This window comes from Lichenostomus cassidix, chromosome 18, assembly GCF_008360975.1.
Source record: "Lichenostomus cassidix isolate B80296 chromosome 18, HeHo_3.0, whole genome shotgun sequence".
Lineage (NCBI taxonomy): Eukaryota > Metazoa > Chordata > Aves > Passeriformes > Meliphagidae > Lichenostomus > Lichenostomus cassidix.
Window position 1 is genome coordinate 7,422,448 of NC_139498.1, and position 14,257 is coordinate 7,436,704.

The 14,257-nt window shown below is 52.6% G+C and overlaps 1 long non-coding RNA gene and 1 other non-coding gene across 3 annotated transcripts; both read left to right on the forward strand.

Moving 5' to 3' along the window:
• The first annotated feature begins 3,831 nt into the window (after positions 1–3,831).
• Positions 3,832–13,057, forward strand: LOC146429629 (uncharacterized). 2 transcript variants are annotated; one of them, XR_014855623.1, is made up of 3 exons: positions 3,832–4,203; positions 5,033–11,664; positions 11,750–13,057. It is a non-coding gene; the product is annotated as an uncharacterized LOC146429629 (long non-coding RNA). The 2 variants fall into 2 exon arrangements; XR_014855624.1 differs by lacking the exon at positions 11,750–13,057 and having other exon boundaries at positions 3,832–4,188; positions 5,033–5,479.
• LOC146429630 (small Cajal body-specific RNA 16) lies at positions 4,253–4,407 on the forward strand. The gene has a single exon (XR_014855684.1).
• Positions 13,058–14,257: the final 1,200 nt, after the last annotated feature.

Below are 14,257 nucleotides of genomic sequence, written 5' to 3' on the forward strand. Positions count from 1 at the left end.
CATGGAGCAAGTGTGCACCCATGCCATGGGATATTCCACGTGGGGCAATGGATCAGCTGTGGAAGGAATTGCTGAGGGCTGACACATCCCACACCACAGCAGTGACCCCAAAGGCAGGAGGATCCAACCCTGGCAGGACCAGCCTCCCAGACCCACTGTTCAGTTTTCCCAGTGCTGTTGAAAGCCAGGACAGCTCCAGTTTGCAGGGAGCTGCTGGGCTGTGACGTGGCCCTGTGGGCAAGTACCAAACCCCACATCTGACACTGAAAGCATTCTGCTGGAGCGCAGCCTGAGAAGAGAAAATTGCTGTGGAATAAACGAGAAAATCCATCACTGGTGGGAAGAGGAGGGGAGAATTGGTTTAAGGATCCACATCCAGGACTGTGACAGCAATCAAACAAGAGTCCTTTAAATGTCAAGGGGAGTGAACACAGTTTAATAGCAACCGAAATGCTGCCAAGCTGGGTGACGTGGAGCAAAGCAGAGGGATGGATACATCCACCTATTATCTGCTCCCTGGAGAAGGAGAGGAGGGAGATAATTCAGGTTTATGCTTGATCTAGTGTGTAAATCTCAGAGAGGTAATGTTTTCTTTTATCAAAAAGGGGAAAAAAGAGTGTTTGTTTCCAGCGCTGTCCCTGCCATCAGCCAGACAGCCTGAGCTCAGCTGTACAAATGAGATACAAACATGTACAGCTGCCTTAGCTGGGCAGAATTGCACCCAGGAGGGATGAAATCCAGGGGTGTGTGGCAGCAGGGCTCTGCATGGGCCCCTGGCTCCCTTGGGGACAAAAGACAGCGTGTGAGGGAGGCACAGAGGGGTCAGCAGAACCTTTGCACCATCGGGTGTGAAATGCTTTGGCCTTCACAAATAAAACTCGTGGAAAGGTGGGAAATGCTCTTGTTCTACACACATGTGCCCTGAGCCTCCCTGAAGGCTGCCCTGGAGGGAATGGGTGGCTCTCCCTGCCCTCCTGGGGGTGTCTGGATGCTCCCTGTGAGGTGTCAGAGCCCCTCTAACTCAGTGGTTTAAGCCTCTCTGCTTTGGGAGGGTGCCTGGGCAGCCAGCACAGCCTGGCCCTGCAAGTGCCCACTGCATATTTGGTTCCAGGGCTCTCCCAGCATGCTCCAGACACTCAGCACCACTGAAGGATTTTACTGCAATCCAGGTGGATTTGGTATCTTGGAGGTCTTTCCAGCCTCAAGGATTCTATGAATTTATGTGGGAAAAAAGAACACTGAGCATTATGACTTCAGCATTAAGCTAGCAACACACAAAAGGCAGGGGATGTGTTGGGAGAGGGAATATCCCTCAGCTGGTGAGCACTGGTCAAGGGGCAGCAGGGAAGGGCTTTGTACTCCGAGAAGCACAAAAGCAGCTTTTGCAAAGTCAGCTCCTCAGATCTGCAGGTATTTGTGTTTTCATTCATCCCTCTGCATCACAATTCTTTGTGCAAAGTAGGGATCGTGACCTCTGCTTTCACAGGGACTGGAAAGATGTTCCCTGGTATTTGTTGAACACTCCTGCTGTGTATTTACAAGCAGCAGAAGGAAAATCACAAGGAAATGAGGAGTTTAGTATTCAGAGCAGGCTCTGAGCAGTGCAGGCACCCACTCCTGGGGAACCTGAGTGTGGAATTACCTGGCAGAGCTGGGGCTGGGCTGGTGGCACCAACCTTGTCCCTTTGTCACTCAGCCCCTGGGTTTGGATGTGCCAGCACTGAGGGGCCACACTAAGCTTTAATGGGCAAAAATGAGTTTTCTGGTTTGCTGGTGGTGTAGTGCTTGGCTTCCCCAGCTGCTCCTCCCATCCAGGTTTTGCATGGCTTGGACCTGTATGTATATTTTATAAGAGGTCTGCTAAAATGTGTTATTGCAGGAATAAAACTAAGCGCTGCTTCATTTTTAATGAGCCTTCAGGGAGCAGGTTATTGCTCATGTGTTGGAGTGGTTTTCTGCTCCCAGGCTGTTTATACCGAAACGTCTTGGAGGGAAATTTGTGATTAAATTTCATGAGTGAGATACCTGTATTTGTGCTGAAAGCCTCTCTGATAACCAGGAGGAGGGCTGTCAGAGCCACTGAAAGTGAAGCACAACTCACCATAAACAGGAGGCCTTGAGAACCATCAGCAGAATATTAGATCAAAGCACTGATTTATTCTGTATTAACTGCCTGGTGGCTTCAGCTCCAGCCAAGAGCAGCCTCTGAACTCTCTGTGTGCAGAGATTTTGCCTTTGGGGAGGATTATAACAATGGAATCATGGAATGATTTGGGTTGGAAAGGACCTCAAAGCCCATCTCATTCCATCCCTGCTGTGGGCAGGGCCAACTTTCACTAGACTGGGTTTCTCCAAGCCCCATCCAGCCTGGCCTTGGGCACTGCCAGGGATGGGCAGCCACAGCTCCTCTGGGCACCCTGTGCCAGCATGTCAGCACTCTCACATGCTGAGAGGAATTTCTTCCTCTCGTCTTTTAGTTTATTCTCTCTTGTCACTATTTGCCTGTGTAAAAAGTCAGTCTCCATTTTTTATAAGCTGCCTTTAGGCACTGGAAGGGGCTCTGAGGTCTCTCCGGAGCCTTCTCCATGTGAACAGCCCCGGCTCTCCCAGGCTGGCTCCAGAGCAGAGGAGCTCCAGCCCTGGAGCATCTCCTCTGGATGGTGCTCTCCTCTGGACCAGCAGCTCCAAAACCAGAACCCGCCCGGTCGGGCCGTTCCGAGCTGTGCGGGGTGCTGTTCTCTGCCCGCCCCGATCCCCAGCTCTGCTCCCGGCACCCCCACCCCACCCCCCCACCCCACCCCACCCCCCACCCCCATCCCGGCAGTTCCCCTCCCGCTCCGCTCCGATCCCGGCAGTTCCGCTCCCGCTCCGCTCCGATCCCGGCAGTTCCCCTCCCGATCCGCTCCGATCCCGGCAGTTCCCCTCCCGATCCGCTCCGATCCCGGCAGTTCCGCTCCCGCTCCGCTCCGATCCCGGCAGTTCCGCTCCCGCTCCGCTCCATCCCGGCCATTCCCGAGGATCCCGGCGCATCCCGGCCGCCCCCAGCCCCGCTGCAGTACCGGGCGCCGCCGCAGGAGGGAGCTGCCCATGGCAGACTGCGCCCCGCGCGGCGCTCTGGCCCGCCGCTCCTCTCTGTGCGTTTCCGCCTCCATTTCCGACCTCTGCTTCCGGGCCTCGCTTCCGGCCGCGTGGCGGGCGGGGGGCGCTGAGGGAGGCTGGGGAGCGCTGAGGGAGGGTTGGGGACACGGGGGACACGGGGGGCGCGATGGGGGCTGGGGGGGCTTAGGGCTGGGGGCGGAGGTGAGTGAAGGGGGCTGGGGCGCAGCGGGGTGTTGTGTGCGGGGCTGGAGCTCTGGGGCAGTCCCGGGGGATGGGTGGTGAAGGCCTAGGGTGCAGTGTGGGGTGCAGGAGGGGCTGCTATGGGGGCACCGGGAAAGCGGGAGCTGGGGGGTTGTGTGGGAGGTTGAGGGGCATGGGGGACTGCGGGTTTGGGAGGTCTGAAGGGGTGCGGAGTGGGGGGAAAGCGAGGTACTGGAGGGCACGGTATGGCGTTCTGGGGGAGGCAGGGTTTGGGGTGCAGAGGGGGTTTGGGGTGCAGGGTGGCGGGTGTTGAGGTACTGGGGGGAAGTGTAGGGGTCGGGGGGTGCTGCAGTGGGGCTGGGGGCGATGTGGGTCAGCGTGGGGAGGCTGGGGAGACAGGGTTTGCGGGGTGGAGTGCTGGGCAAGGGGTGCGGAGGGGTTGGGTTGCGGTGAAGGGGTAGTGAGGGCTTGGGAGGTAGGGTATGGGGTGGGAGGCAGGGTTTGGGGGGCTGGAGTGCTGGGGCATGCAGGGAGGGCTGAGGGCACAGGGTTTGGGGTCTGTGGGGGCTTCAGGGCAGTGTAAGGGGTCGGTAGGGCTGGGTGCTGGGCAAGGACAACCCCGGGCTGTGGTTCCTCCCTCGGGGAGGTGTTGAGCCCACAGCAGGGTTGGGGTCAGGGGGAGAGCTGAGTGGGGCCCATGGGGTGTGCAGGGGGCTGCAGGGCCAGGCCAGGGTGTGCCCCAGGACCAACAGCCTGACCAGGACTCTGGTTTTGCTGTGAATGTCACAGAAGTTTGTGTGTCACAGGATTTCCTGCCGGGGCTCAGCCGCAGAGAAGCCACAGCCCTGGTTGGTGACAGGGGTGGGACTCGGTGCTGCCATTGCTGAGGTGAGGGAGCCCCGGGTGAGTTGGGGGAGCCCCATGTGTCCCTCCTGGGCAGGGTGCAGGGTCTGTGGGCTGGGGAAGGGCTGCTGGGTGGTACCAGCCAGCCTCACCCGTGCCCGAGAGCAGCTCCCAGGTGGGTCCATGCTGGGCCTCACCTGTGCAGTAACAGGTGTGAACATTCATGAAGCATTTTGATGGTCATGTATGATACTGCATACAACAGCTGCACCCCCAATCCAAGCAAAACCAGGGGTTAGATTGTTGTTTTTTTTTTTAATATATACTGAGTCTTCTTTTGTAAATGTTTTGCAAAATCAGACTGGTGCTCTCTCAGGTGTAGAAATCAGAACTTGGGTACTTGATTTATCACTAGATACTGAGTTGCAAAACTTTGTTCCACGTAGTAGGGAACAGTGATAAGGTGGTTTCTGTACTTGAGCAAATGTTAGGCTTTGCTGGAAGTTGTGTACTTTGCTCTCCTGTTCCATGTTTGGGTTCTCCTGCAGCAGGGGGTTCAGCTGGGGACAGCTCAGGGAACCTTGTGCTCTGGCAGGCGTGGGAAGGGAGAGGGGAAGGCCTGTGCTGGGAAGCTGGCACCAAAGTGATCCTGGCTTCTGGCAAAGTTTCCTTGCCAAAATAAGAAGTGCTTTTTCTGTTTGTTGTTGCTGTTGGAGGGGTGATCTGGCTCTGGTGGGCTTTTGGACGTGCTCGTGGTAGAGATGCTTTTGGGAAGGATTTTAGGGACAGCTGGGGGTGGGATGATGCTTGAGTTAACATTGATCCAGAGGACAGGTTGCTCTGGCTTTAGCTGCATTCCTGGGTGAACATCCTGCTTGTTTCTTTCCAGGTGGCTGGACCAAGAGGTGGTTCTGCAGGATGGTGAGAGCTGCTCTTGCAGTTGGGTTGTACCTGTGTGGTCTTTTTGGGTTATCACAAAATCGTAGAAGGGTTTGGGCTGGAAGGGACCATCCAGACTATCTCCTTCCACCCACTGCTGTGGGCAGGGATATCTTCCATTTGACCAGGTTGCCCCAAGCCCCATCCAGCCTGGCCTTGAACATGTCCAGGGATGGGGCAGCCACAGCTTCTCTGGGCAGTGTGTGCCAGGGCCTCACAACCGTCACTAATTTCTTAATAACCCCATCTAACCCTGCTCTCTGTCAATTTGAAAACATTCCCTCTTGTCCTGTCACTACACTTTCTTGTAAAAAGCCCCTCTTCAGCTTTCCTGTAGGTTATAGAAAGCAGTTTTGCCTAATTGGATGGTGAACATGAATAAAATCCATTTCTCCAAGTTGACTTTCTTCATTTTTTCCTATTTAATACTTTTGTGCATGAACAAAGTAGGGAGGTGTTTGGGTGCTGCAGGTGGCTGTGCAGACAGGCACAGAGAACTGACTCCTGCACTGACACCGGGCTGTCACACCCTGCAGATGTGCAGTGTCCCAGTCCTGCTTTGGGAGCTGCAGGGCAATCAAATCCCGAATTGAACTCGGCAGTGCTGCAGGATTTGGGAGCATCTCGGTGTGCCAAGCTCCCACCTCCACTAGAGGGTGTGGAGCTCCGCAGAATCCTTTGTTTTCACGGAAGTGGGAAAACAGCCTTGCTTTAATCGGATGCACAGTCAGCGAGGCCATGGCGGGATTACATCCCTCGGGAGATCCCTGCTCGGTGCCCTGGCAGCAGCCCAGGCTGCTTGTGCATTACACAACTGCCAGCCAGGCTCAGAGCAGTCCCTGGGATGAGGCTGTCCCTGGCCAGCCTGCAGCCAGGAGGAGCAGCTGCAGTGTGCAGGGGAGGCAGCTCTGCTGTGGGTTTGCTCAGGTACTGCCCACCTCCTATGCAGGTACCTGGAGGTTGCTTGGAGGGATAACTTGGAGGTGCCAAGTTCCCAATCGTTCCACTTGGGGAGGAAAATGTATCTAAACAGCAAGTACAAATGTTTCACTTGCACAAGAGCCTGGCTCCTGGATTTCCCTTCCTAGAGGGAATTTCCACTTGGTCTGCAACACTCCCAAGCCCAGGCCAAGAGCAGTGTGCTGTGAAATTCCGTAAGCCCGTGCTGCTTGCTGGGCTGTGTGCTACCTGTGCATGTAGGATGTGCTGCAGAGGCTGCTCAGCTCGTGGTAGCCATGTTGGCTCCTTGGCCAGGTAGAGAATTTCTTGCTGAATTCTGCCTCCAAGTGTCTCATTAAGAATGAACTGCAGGGATGGACATGGAACTCTGTCAGGAGAGACACTGAGGTGGGAGAAGGGACAGGCCACCCAGGATGAATATGGGGATGTCAGTGTGCTGTGGTGTGCTCATCCACAACCAGGAGTGATGATGGGAGGGAGGTCAGACACTGTGTCCCCTGGTGGCAGATCCTGATCCAAAGCCAGCTGTGGAGCAGCAGCCAGGATCACAACCCAGCCAAACAAATCCTGCATCAGCTGAGCATGAAATGGATATTTATGAGTATAATGAGGAAGGAGGCAGAGATGTCTGTACAGGCACTCATGTTTTACCTCAACTGCAGCCAGGGCAAATCCTGAGGGCTGGGCTGGGCTGGGACCTGATCAGACCCTGTGGAAGGGGAGCAGCTCCTGTGTGGGCAGAGCAGATGCCCAGGCTGTGGTTAACAGAAGCTGGGGGCAGCTGCCAAGGTGGGGCAGCTTGGTGAGCAATGGGCAAACCTGTCTGTCCTCCAAAGCACAGCCCAGAGAGGGGCTGGCTGTGCCTGTGGTGTCTCCCCTTGCACTAAACCTGGCCCTGCTCCAAGGCTGCCTTCTGCTCTCCCCTGCTCTGCTCCTGGTTTGTGCTGAGGCTGGAAGAGCTTTGAGCTCTGTGCCTGGCTGGACCTTGAGCTGGGGCAGCAATTAGCTCACACTGTGTTATGTAAAGGTTTGAACTTTGCCTTGTTGGAAGCGGAAATGTCTGGACTGCTCTGACCTCTCCAGGAATTGTGAGTGTGGAGATCTGGGGCTGTGGCCACTTCTGCTGGGTAAACAGCCAGACAGCTGCCTGTTTGCCACCTTTCTTCTCCCTCCACTGCCTACTGAAGCTGCTCTGGCAGCTCTCTTGGAGTGTGACATCTGGGAATAGTGCAGGCAATAGCAGTGCAGCCCAGATCCTTCCACTCAGTGCTGCTCAGCCTTGGTGATGGCTCAGCTCTACTAAGAGGCTGCTTTTAGCTGTTCCCTTGAGAGCTGTTTTCAGGTCTAGCTGTAGCACTGCTCTTCCTTCAGAGCAGCTGAAGTCCTTTGGGCAGTGCTGGAGGAAGGGCACAGGCTGCAGGAAGGACACGTCTGGTGTCTCGCTGCCCTCACCCTGGGGAAGGACGAGGCTGAGCTGGGCACAACTTGAGCATCCTTGGAGCTCACAGCTCCCACCAGAGCCAGGATTGCATGGCAGGAGGTGATGCCAGTCACTGTGCTGGGATGATGAAGGGAGGGGGCAATCAGAGAAAGCTTAAAAAATATTTATTTTTAAGCCATAGCTAAGAAATCTGCCATGGCTCCGAGTTGGACCTTCCAGCCAGAGGTGAGCAGGCTTAATTTGACAGCTATTTCTTAAATATTTCAAAAGCTGCCTGGAATAAACTGAATGCTTCTGAGTAGTGACCTAAATTCCACTTGCTGTAAATTTCATTAGAAAGTGGATTTGTGTGCCTGCCAGGCTGCTTTGCAGCTTCATTGATCTGCCCAAACCATGTGCTGTGCAAGTGCCTTCCTCAGCAGATTTTTAAAGAGCTCACTGCTCTGTGCTGCCAGCCCAGAATGTGGCTCGTTTGCTTCCTTTTCTCTCCTCTTCCTCTCTCTCTCTTTTTTTTTTTTTTTTTTTTTGTTTCCTGGTGCATATGCATCATTTGTTTACTAATCACATCGCATCATTAGCTGCACCGAGTCATCCCACTGGCTGCGTGGGTACGGATGGAGCAGCTGGGAAGGAAAATGTCACTCTCTTCAGCTCGCTTGCTATGCTTTGCTCCCAGATCCCCAGCCCACGCTCTGAAGGCCACAGGCTGTCGCAACCTCAAGAGCTGCCAGCTCTCTGCCCTCCAGCACTGTCACCTGTGGTTCTGACACCCCCTCGAAGAAGCCTCCTCCCCTCCTGCTGTCCCCAAAGTGCTTTCTATCCCTGTGCAACCACGGCTTGGGATCTTGTGGAGAGGTGTGATGGTAGCACAGATGGCACAGACTGAGCCTTACCAGGGAAAGTAGCCTGGGGACATGTGGGACTGCCACACCTGTGGATGCAGGAGCAGCATGCACCTCCCCAGACCTGAGCAGGGTCACCCAGGTGATGCTGAGTTCCCTTCCCATGGCAGTGCGTTTGCAGCCCACCTGCCGGCATTAAAGGGAGCGGAGAGAGGCTCTGTGCAGTACCACAGGGACACAGGGCTGCTGCAAACCCACTGTCTCTGTTACATGCCTGATTTCTCTCCTGCAGTGGTGGGGTTGAGGTCCTGTGTTGTCAGACTTGGAGCTGAATTAGTGGGTGAGGGGCAGGCAGTGTGCCCCTTTAGCCCTGGGGTTGGGTACGCAGCCCTGCCTGCCCCCATGGGAACTCTATTCTGGGGCTGTCCATGTGGCCCTGGCACTTGTGCAGTTTGCCCTGCATCAAGCTGATGCTCCTATGGGGATGCCCAGCCTGGGGAAAGGCCACGTGTTAGTATGAAATCAAAGTTTTGGAAGCCCCGTGACGTCTGCTGGAGTTGCTGTTATTTATTTCCCTGAGGTCTTAGATGTGCAATAGGCTTTGCAGAGGTGATGACCCACGTCCCATTCCCTCTTGCTGCCAGCACCCTGAGCCTTTCCTTATTCCAGCTCTTGATGAGGGGTTTCTCTTGTGGCGCCAGCTGACTTCAGCTGTCCCCAAGCCTTGTCTGTCCCCAGCTGCAGGAAAGGCAGGGAGGAAGGAGAGTTGGAGACAGGAAGTCTCCTGGCTCTGTCCTGCTTTGGTTTGGGGCAGTGTGGGTGGTTCAGACCCTTTGGGGGGGGCTCTGCAAGCTCACTTGTCCGTGCCTGGTAGAGAGGAACTGGGGCTGTGCCAGCCTGGCCATGACTGGGCATTGGGATGGCACTGGGTCTTCCCTGTGTCATTCCCCTGCCCAGTGCAGTGAGGCTGGAGCAAGTGCAGCTGCACTGATTAGTGCTGAGCAAAGGGCTGGTCAGGGTGGAGCTGCTAGGAACAGCTGGATTTAAGTGTTGGAAGTGTCACCAAACCAGCAGTTTCTCTCTGCAACCCATGGGGGCTTAAATGAAAAATGAAATTTCTGTCTATCTCCTTTCTTGTGCTTTCTCATCTCCGCCAACGGAACTGAAGATGGGAGAGGATTTTTTTTCCTATATTTAGCTTTGGAGAAATTGCTATAACTAATCGGCTTTAGGATTCTGCGTTCTCTCTTTTATTTTATCTTTTCCTGTCACTAAGACCTTGTCATGTGGCTGTGGACTGCAGCTCGCTCGCTCTCTGTTTGCTGGGCTTTCAGGGAGTCAATTAATAACCCGTAAAAATAACACCTCCAGCTGTTCCACTTGCAGCTGCCAGGCTGGAGTCTAATTACGGGGCCTTGGATCCCAAATCCTGCTTTGCATGTAAAAGTGCCAGTGAACAGGAAGAGGCAGAGGAGATGGCAATGCAAAAAAGGAATGTGGTTTGGGGTCTATTTTTAGCCTTTTCAAGCCAAATGTAAAAAGACCCTTAGGCTGCTTGTGTCCTGCTGAATCTGATCACATGCACAATATTGTTCCCATGGCACAGCGCAGCAGCCAGGGTGGGTTGGGGGTTATTTTTGGCAATTAGCTTGCCCACATTGCAAACCTCCTTCTGGGTTAGTTTGCACAGTGCTGTGTTGTGGCTGACATCCATGCACTGATGGGTTTATTGCAATCAGCTCTAGTTCTCTCTGTGTTCCTGAGTGTGCCAGTGCAGCGCTGGGGAGGGAAGGCATACAGCTGCTCACCCTGTGCATCTCACAGAGTGGTGGTAAAGGCATGCCCAGCCTCCCTCAAAGAGTGCTTTCTTGCTGATTTTGGTACAAAATTAATGTAGCTGGAGCTCTGCTGGATAGGCAGTGGTTTTCCTCCCCTGTTATCCTGTCTATCGTGCACCCTCATCTGCTTTCTGAGCTGGATGTCATCTCTGGGTGAACCTGCCGGGCAGATTTGTCCTCTGCCTCCCTGGAGTCTCTACTGGGCTGGTTCTGCTTCAGCTCCCATCACTGCCATATTCACCTGCTTCTTACCTCCTCCTAGGTGCTAAAGAGCCCTCTCCTTTCTTGCTCCCCACAGAAGTGTTGTGGCAAAGGCCCAGGAGGGCTCAGGTGCATGGAGGGTGTTGGGGATGGGGAACAAAGAAAGCATTGGGCTCATTTCCAAACTCTGTCCAGGGAGTTGTCCAGGGGCATATTGGTCCTTTCCGTCATTGGGCTCTTGTTTAATTCAGACTCAGCCTGGTTGTGACCACAAGTAAATCAAACAGCTGTTCATTAGATAACTTCAATACTTAGAATACTTCAATACTTGTGGCCACACATCAGCCTGTAGCCACCAGTTTGAAACCATGACTGCAAAGAGGCTTCCTGTGCTGGAAACCATCCCCCTTGTCAAAACAAGTTATTTGGAGACTGATGTCGGAACCTGCCCTCAGAAAAAACTCTGACACCTCCCACTTGCACAGGGGTTGCAGAGCCACCCCCGTGGCAATTCCACCTCTTCCCTGTCTGCTCAGGCTCCCCCTGACAACCACCAGAGCCAGGAGGTGTTAAACACCTCTCTCATGCCTAGGGGGATGGAGCCACACTCTCAAAAGGTGTCCCTTCAGTGGAGCTCTGCTGCCTGTTCACTTATCCAGGGACAGAGGAGGCCATCAATCCATCCAGCCTTGCCTGGCAAAGAGATTGCAAACGTGGCTTTCCGTCATGTGCTACATTAGCCAAATTAATTCCAGGACGGCCAGCCAGTGGTGCTTGAGGCCGAGACAGATTAATGCTGCAGCCGTGTCAAAATCAGCAGAGCTGCTGCTTGCACTGTGCCAGCTCCCTGACTGCAGCCAGCCCTCTGCTCAGCCGTGCCCTCTGCCTCACACCTCTCCGGAGCACTGAACTCTGCAATCACTGACACAGACAATTCAATTGGAAGGAACATCTGTCTCGGAATTGTGCTCCCATTCAGGCTGCCGCCGCGGCCACAGGGTGACATTTTTCATGCGTCCTGCCTGCTTTCTTTAATCTCCTAAACACAAGCACGCCTGTGGAGCACAGGAAGGTTCCTCCCCCGTGAGAAGGAGAAAGAAATTAGCCAGCAGATCGAGCGTGTATAGCAAATAATGAGATTGCCTTGGATACAGGACCGGAATTCATGCAAAGAATGATGCTGATGGGAGAAGATAAGCAGCATTTCTGGGCTCTGCAAACAGCGTCATGAAACTTGCGTTTCTCAAGTTCTGAGACACGCGTGGATGAAGGCTGCCAGCACTGGCCTCATCCACAGACTGTGAGTTAAAAAATAAACCCTGAAATAGCAATACTGGTAGTTATTTCGGTGTGCAAGTGCCTCATAATGCTTCATTTTCCTCCAGACACAGGAATAAGCTGTACAGACACAGGCACTGTGATGCTGGCAGAGCAGCAGCCACAAAGGCAACTTGTCCTGACAGAGCTCCAATGAAAGGTGCTGTGTTTGCCCACAGGGTGCAGACCCAGCTCTAGTAGAGCCAGTGTGTCCTTCAAAAGGAGATGGATTTGTGCAATACTTTTAATAGTAAGTAATTTTTTCTTATTACTCCTCTCGTATTAAAAAAAATAATAATTATCAACATGTTAGAGGCAAACAGGGACAAAGTCTCTACCCGGTGAGTGACCCAGCAGCTTGATTCAGTGCCTGTTGAAGCAGCTGAGAGTATTTGTACTGTCAGACTCATTAAAAGGAGGGATGGTAAACAGCCTTTGTTTTTATTTTTATAGGAAATTTACTCATCGTTTCTGCTGAGCCTTTGGCTGAGACTCCTATTTTTCTAAGGATTGAGTGATCACATCCTGGCAGTGCTTTAACTCATTTAAAGAGACAACTGGAACCAGGCTGTTCCCTGGGAGGCAGGTACCAGGCGGCTCCCAGGCAGTGGCACATGGACACCAGGGCTGATTCCAAAGGCAATTAGAAAAGCTGGGTGTTCTTGACAGCCCAGTGAACCTTTCCTTGCTCACAACTCTGTCCAGCTCCCTGTATTATGAGTTTGACATCTTCAGCAACAATAAACACCTCAGCAAATGAGTTGTTATCCAAGTGTTTTTCCCTTTATTCTCTTTACCTTTATTTCCTTTACTGGAAAAAAGGTCATGGGGGTCAGGTCTCTTTAACCTGTGCCACCTCCTGATGTCTGAGAGATAAAATAACCTGATGGGAGCCCCAGAGGGTGTCCCCTGCTTCTCACAGCCCCCCAAGAAAACAGTGCTATCAGGCTTTTAAGTGTTACAAAGATCCAACAGAAGTATTGGAATAAATGTGGGATCTGATGGTTCATCCAGAATATCCACTCCACCAGCTCCTCATGTTTAATTAGCTCTGAATGAGCAGCCCCCCCTGCACCACCTGCTCACTTTTGTTTTAGCACCGCACGGCTCCTGAGCAGCGACACGGAACTCGAGGCAGGGAGCCTTGGATGGTTATGGGCTTTGCAGGGAGAGCCTGGGAATAAGGGCTGGGATGTGTGCCACACGCTCCTCCCGACTCATCTGTTTTATGAATCAGGACTTAGTCCTATTTGCTAATGTTTGTCTGCGTAACCTTTGCTGTCACTGGTGCCGGTGCTCTGATGTCAGCTGCTGGACTCCGAGCGCTGGCAGCTGGTGTCCCTGGCCAGCTCCCAGCCTACAATTCAATTTTCCTACCAGTCACTTGAGAAGACAGGAAAAAACATGTTTCTGGCTGTTTGTGGCATCAAGACATAAAGGGCTCCAGTCTACAAGGTCATGTGAGGCTTTTCCGTAGCGTGACACATGGGAAAGTTCAGATAAATCAAATAGTGGTATAAAGTTAATACACCATCACTTATGGTGCAATGAAATATAGTAAACTAAGGCTGGTTTAATCCTAAATAAAAATCCTATCACAGAGTATAACCCCTTCTAGGTATTGTATATGAACATCCCCTCTCTGAACGTAGGCCAGTTTGAATATACTTTACCCTGATCCCAGTCTTGTGAATAGTGGAAAACTACTGCAGAGCTAAAAGGCAGGAGGGCCTAGGAATAAGGGAACCACCCAGGAAGTGAAGAGTTCTGGTCCCCTTTCTCAGAGTGACTTACTGTGTGACTTTTCCTATGGCATTTTTTATATTTATACCTGCATATTGGGATAACTAATGTCTTCCCTGCCATTATGAAGGGCTTTAAGATCTCCAGAGATATGTGGAGAAATTTCTCCTCCTGTTCATTGTTTCCCCAGTACAGGCTGTCCAGGGAGCTTACTAAAACATGTAAAGCTGTAACAGATGGGCACATTCAGGTCTGTGGCTGGAGAGCTGAACTTGGGGGTCACAGTTACTTTAAAGAGAAGAGGGGTGAAGGAGTTCACACATCCTCACATCCAGCATTACCAGTTTGTCTCTCCCTAGACTGACAAGGGAAAGCAAAAATGGTGACACCTAGTGAAATATGTGTGATGCATTAAATAAAAACCCTGCATAAACCAGAATCAATGTCCCCAGGGCACAACCCTGTCCCATTAGCTGTTTGTCACTCATCATGCTTATTATTATTTCCATCATGCTGACAATGTTATCATTTGGGACCATTTCCATGGCTTTAAAGGTTTAGGAAGCAGGTATTTATTTCAATGCAGCCAGTAGTACATAAAAAATTCCACTGACTCAGACGGGACTGATTTGTTAGGGAACAGCTCTTGAAGTGCTTCAGTGTGTCTGAACTCAAACTCTCATCCCTTTTCCACATATTTTAATAAATGTATGGCTTAGCAGCAAGACTTTGAGTGAATACATGTTGACATGTGTTCATGTCTTGTCATGAGCTGCTGACAATCTCTTCTCTCTGAAGATGAGACCTGCTGGACAGTAAGAAGGCAGAATCGC